Source organism: Stylophora pistillata, chromosome 14, assembly GCF_964205215.1.
Source record: "Stylophora pistillata chromosome 14, jaStyPist1.2, whole genome shotgun sequence".
NCBI lineage: Eukaryota > Metazoa > Cnidaria > Anthozoa > Scleractinia > Pocilloporidae > Stylophora > Stylophora pistillata.
Genome location: NC_142532.1, coordinates 15,568,346 through 15,574,345, shown reverse-complemented (window position 1 = coordinate 15,574,345; position 6,000 = coordinate 15,568,346). Strand labels below are relative to the sequence as shown.

Sequence of the window (6,000 nt, the reverse complement as noted above, 5' to 3'; positions counted from 1 at the left end):
TTTTTCAGATCGTTTCTTTCGTGCTCGATGTTTGCAAAATAACCCAAAAACAACTTCCGATTTTCATTTAGGGTAATTTCTCGAATGCAGAAAGTAACAGGCGCTTACACCGTAGCAATCGAGTGTGGTTGAAGAAAAGAGATACATGGAACTCTCTTCCTCGATATTCGTTGTGTTTGATCAGTCTAACAGGAAGCTTGTTATGTAAATTTAAGTGAAGACAAAATATTAATAGGATTATTCTTTTCGGATCCAGAAGATAACTGATAAGCTCGGTTCACACGCACGATGCAAAAGCAAAGGACGTTCACAAGTCGAAACCAAAAAAAAAAAAAGGTAAGATACGCAGGCGTAGTGGATGTGTTGTCCCAAGATAGCGGACGAGGCTGTGACTTTGACCACAACAAGTCTTTCCGTCTTTTTTAAAACAACAACACCGACATAGGGGCGTGGGGAGGGAGGAAAGGCCGGAAGAGTTTGGGGAAATACTTGGTTTCCAGGGGGGGCAGGTGGGTATCAGTCATCTCCAACAGAGTATAAAGGGGTGGGGAGTCGATAGGAAATTGACTTACAATTAGCTGCCAATGGGGAGGAAGGATTAAGATACGAGAAACACATGTCCAGAGGTGCAAAAGTAGAGCTAGGAAAGTTTGGGTCAGACCAATGTTTAGTTTTTTATTGCCAATTGTTTTGCCAAATCACTCCACGCAAAACTTCATTTAAGTATGAACTTGAAATTGGTACAACATTATCGTACAGCACAAGATATGTCCTGATTTTCTCTGCCAATTTCTGGCTAAAATAGCTATCTTGTTTTCAACTTCACTGAAAATGGTGGCATTGAAGCTGACTTTTTTTTCGTTTTTGTTGTTATTCTTTTACCAAGCGTTTTCATTTGTGTCTGCTCAGGTTCACACATGTGAAATACAAACACAAGAGCAAATACAACTGCAAGAAAATGAAACTTTCTTCATTACTTGCGTCGGTGCTTCCGATTGCGTTTTCGTTTCCGCTACAGTAATTCACTCGGTACTCTCTTACATCTGCATCAGCGTCGTATTTTCGAACCAGGCAATAGGAGTGAAGTGCCTTCCCAGTAAAAGCATTATTATAATCTCTTGTACTTAGATAGAATAAGCACCTCAGGAGGGGTTAAACAGTAAAAAAAAAAAAAAAAAAAAAGGCTGAGGTAGCCATTTTTCTTAACAACCGTAACCACCCAATAATGCTCGCCTGTTCTTCGCTTGTCTCCACTTTTTGGGAGCCTGGAATAGACACAGTGCTTATTAGAGTCTTATTGGCGCTTTTTCCAAGGGCCAGTGTTTTGACCATGACACCATGCTAGCTTCTCACGACAAAAAAATTGTTTGACACTCTAAAAGAACATTGTAAAAAAAAATCTTTGATCATGAGACATCAAATCACACAAAGTTTATTTGCATTATATCGAAGTAAGTAATTACATAGCTGTATCCGGTTAATTATCAAAAATACTTATTTGACAATATTACAAAACTTCACTAAGCCTTCATATACCGTGAGCATGGTATGTGACCAATACAGTATATATCCGGTTATCAGAAAGACTTCTGTGTCATTCCCTCAAAACTTCGTTAACGCTTCAACTCCCGTGAATGACCAAGAGAGAATTTCTCCTTACAATATCAGTACAATATCAAGTAGATAAATGAGGAGAATAAAGAATTATCAAATTGGCTGTTATTGATTTGACCAATAATAATATAAAAATTCTCTAAAATGATGTCATACCCATTGTACATGTACGGCAAACAGTAAGAAGAAGTACTCTTGCTTAGCTATGTCTTGTTCTAATGCCTAAACACAATCTACATAAGTAGTTTCTGTGATTATAAAAATAATAGCCACGAGTATATGCCACACAAGTAAATATTACTAGCTAAGCTCGTAGCTAATTCTCCTAAAAGCCGCTCACCTTCGATCAGTCGGAAATAACTAAAAAGATGGCTTCTCGTTTAGCCTCCGAGTCGGTTTCCGCGGAAAATGTTATTTAATAAGCAGGGAGGTCGTATTAAGAACACAAAATGGCAAAAAAAAAAAAAAACTGTAATGGTCCAATAATAATTAACAGTAATTTTATCGACCACTCAAATTTCAGGGAGAAATATTAAAATACATTGTCAGTTATTACGAAATTTAAGGAGCTCGGTATTTACAATTTCAAAAACAGGCCTGTAAAGTCAGGCTTCTTTTCTGCAATCGCTTATTTTGCAATTTACCTGCGAGAATCAATTCTTCCCTTGAATTCACTTCGTTGTGGGGGGGGGGGGGGGGGTCAAATGTAATTTATCGCATCAAAATTGTAATTCGTTCATTATTTGACCAGACGTAACATTTTCAACGAAAGTAGCAAAGCAAGAAATATAGCTACATATGTCATTTTGTGTTACCAATTTTAGGAATACATTTCTGAAAAAAGGAAATCGAACTTGTCAACTTTCTATATCAGTTATATGTTGCTCAAAAACTTGAATGCGATGGTTTAGATAATCAGTGACAACAATTTGTCCAGTAGAAAGAACCGCCATAGAAATTGGACAATTGAATTCGCCTAAATCGCCACCTTTAGTTCCAAACTTACTAAGAAACTCTCCATTCAGTTCAAATACTTGTACTCTCTTATTTCCTGAGTCACATACCATCAGGTGTCCCGACTTGTTCACTAACAAACATCCGAGATATTCAAACTCCCCGTCCCCTTTACCTTGCTTTCCAAACTTGTACTGAAACTTTCCATTCCTGTCAAATACTTTAATACAATGTTCATCTTGGTTCGACACTATGAGATATGTATTGTACTGGACACAGTGTATAGGATAAGTAAAAGACCCCTGTCCATCTATCTTCATGAGAAACGTGCCATCAGAAGAAAAGATCTTAATCAGTTTGTTACCTGTATCAACAACAATGATATTTCCATCACTGTCTACCGATAAACCCCGAGGACGATTGAGCTGACTATCAGGGTTTCCTTTTCCAACAAAACTACCCACGTACTGACCCTCCCTAGTAAAACTCTGGATTCTGTGGTTACCGGTGTCTGCCACGAAAATATTCCCATTGTTATGAAATGTTATTCCCGTCGGATGATTAAACTCGCCCGCCTTGCTACCCTCCCTACCAAACGAACTTAAGAGGAACTTTCCATTCTTGTTAAAAATTTCGACTCTGTGGTCGTAAAAATCAGTTACAACTATTTCATCCCTGGCATTCACTGCCACCCCCTAAGGACCCCTAAGCCCTTGTATAAAAAAATCGTGTTTTCCGAAAGACGACACAGCTTTCAACTGAAATCGTTTTACTTTCAGGTTAAAAGGGCTATTTTGAACATGTTCTCCGTTTACCTTTACTGTTACTTTAAATCTTCCGTCATTATTGGGAAAATAGCTGATCTGATAAAGTCCATCCTTTTGGTCATTCACTTGCACTTCCGTCACGCATTCTCGTCCCTGTTTGTCCCTCATCTCCACCGTTACATGGTCACGTTCATAACACTGTCTTCCGTCGGCGTCTCTTGTGGTCAGAGAAAACTGCGCTATTCGGTTAGATATTGCTTCATTAAGTCCTTTGCCTTCAGCAACAGACTGGCTTGCTTTTTTTTGTTGGAATATTCGCAAAGATCCAATTTCCTCGACTTCGACAGTGTTCAACAGCTTTTGATTCTCAACAAAAGCTAAAATGGAAGGCTGTTTCAGGTCGAGGTCCACCGGTTGGTTTTGATCATCTCGCTGAAATAATGTTTCTAATGATTTCATTAGTTGAATGACTTCAGCGTTAGTACTTCGTATCATCAGTTTATCAGCCTTTTCCAAAGATGACTCGATTAACTTTATTTGACGTTCGATCTCTGTTTTTTGCCGTTCGCAAGATTTCCTCGTTTCTTCTGCCACTGCTTCAAAAATGGCTTGTTTCTTTGCTTCAACAGTTGCAAACAAATTGTCTACAAACTCCTGTACATCTCGCTTCAAGTCTTCTCCTTTTTTCATCACTTTTGCGTAATCGTCATGGAGCTGATAGACAATTTTTATTTTTTCTTGTAAATCGTGCCTCTTTGTTTCAATTAGTGATTTCATTTGGATCTTTTGTTTTTCAGCTTCTTACTCCAAGTGCATTAAGGCGTGACCTATGGCGCGCCTTTCCAGTCAATATCCAAACAGCCTTAATATACAATACTTCCATTACATTTCTTTGTCATATTTTTTATTTCCTTTCTGTATATTTTTTATTTTGCTTCTTTATTTTCCATGTTCCTTCTATATACTTGAAATCTCTTCGTATCAATTCACATATACGTGTTTAGCTCATCTATTTTCTATTTTTTCTCTTCATTTTATATGCGTTCTAAATTTTTTATATTTATTCCATATGTTTTTATTCGTTCCGAGTGAGATTTTTATTTTCTTTCTAATTAGTATGCAAATGTCATCACATGACCGCTAGCACTTTTCCGGCAATTTCAAAAGCAAAATGGCGGATGAAACTTTAAGAGATGGCAACGAGAGAGGCCTTTACAACTTCGTGGAGTCTCTTCGTACCCTGTTGATTGGTATTCATAATTTGAACACACAAGATGTCTCCGTTGATTACTTTGAACAAGCTAACGTCCGTCTGGAAGATGCAATTTTAACTTTACAGTTGCTGTTGCATAGTGTATGGCAAAGTGAGAACTCTGTCCTTCAAGATTTCAAGACAATAATGGAAGCTGTTTGGACAAAAGTACGCTTTGTTTTTCGTGCAATGACAAAGTACGAGGAAAGAAATTCCGTCGAAGCAAAGATATCAAATTCATTCGCTTGTCCTACCACTAAACAAGTACAGGAAGACCAGTAATCGTCATCGAAAGAGAAAAGATCGAATTCTTACGTGAACTGCATTTCTCCTGGGTAAAAATCGCTAGTTTGTTAGGTATCAGTGAGAGTACTTTACGTCGAAGAAGACGAGAATTAAATTTGGATGATGACAGCGGAAACTGGACTGCATTGTCAGGTACACAGTATTTTACAGACTGAGGTTATCTATACTAGTGGCTTATTTGGTTTAAGCTTATTATCAATGTGTTTGGATAAGGACCATATAATCTCGGGTAAAATAAATCTTAGAAGCCATACCCTTAGTCAAAATATTTTAGGTTCCCCTAAGTCCCATCTCACACAATGATGTACGATACTTCAAACTTTGTAATTAAACGTTAACTAGAACTTGTTTTCAGATTCTCAGCTTGAAGACGCTGTCAAAGAAATCAGAAGCATTACTCTAAACATTGGACAATGAAGATTGCTTGGAGCTGTCCGAGCCAGGGGATTTCGAATCCAGCGATGGAGGGTTCGTTACTGTCTTCGTAGACAAGACCCGCTTGGGACAGCACTTCGCTGGAGTACTCCATTTTACCGTCGAAAGTACTCTGTACCAACGCCAAACGCTTTGTGGCACATAGACGGAAACCACAAGCTCACCAGGTACAGGTTTGTTGTGCACTGCTGTGTTGATGGGTATTCAAGGGTTATTGTATATGCCACCCTAACTGATAACAACCGAGCAGATACAGTGTTGGAGCTCTTTATCAAGGGAGTACAAGAGTTTGGCTTACCTTCAAGAGTAAGAAGCGATCATGGACTGGAAAATGTTGGAGTGGCAAAGTACATGTTGGAAAATAGAGGACTAAACAGAGGAAGTATCATAACGGGAAGCTCTGTCCACAACTGCCGTGTTGAGCGCGCTCACAAGGATGTTTACGCTGGTGTCCTTTGTCACTCTGCCAATATCTTTAGTGGAATGGAAGACATGGGTCTTCTTGACCCGTTAAATGAAGTACATTTGTTTTCATTTCACTTTGTCTACATACCAAGGATAAATAGGGCATTACAACACTTCATTAGTCAATGGAACAACCACCCTGTCTCCAGTGAACATCAATTACCTCCCCTACAAATTTTTGCCTCTGGGATTTTGGAAAACATGCAC

At 38.5% G+C, this 6,000-nt stretch overlaps 1 pseudogene; it reads right to left on the bottom strand.

Moving 5' to 3' along the window:
• Nucleotides 1-1,416: 1,416 nt before the first annotated feature.
• On the bottom strand, nucleotides 1,417-4,752 carry LOC148716765 (uncharacterized; annotated as a pseudogene).
• Between the last annotated feature and the right edge of the window lie 1,248 nt (nucleotides 4,753-6,000).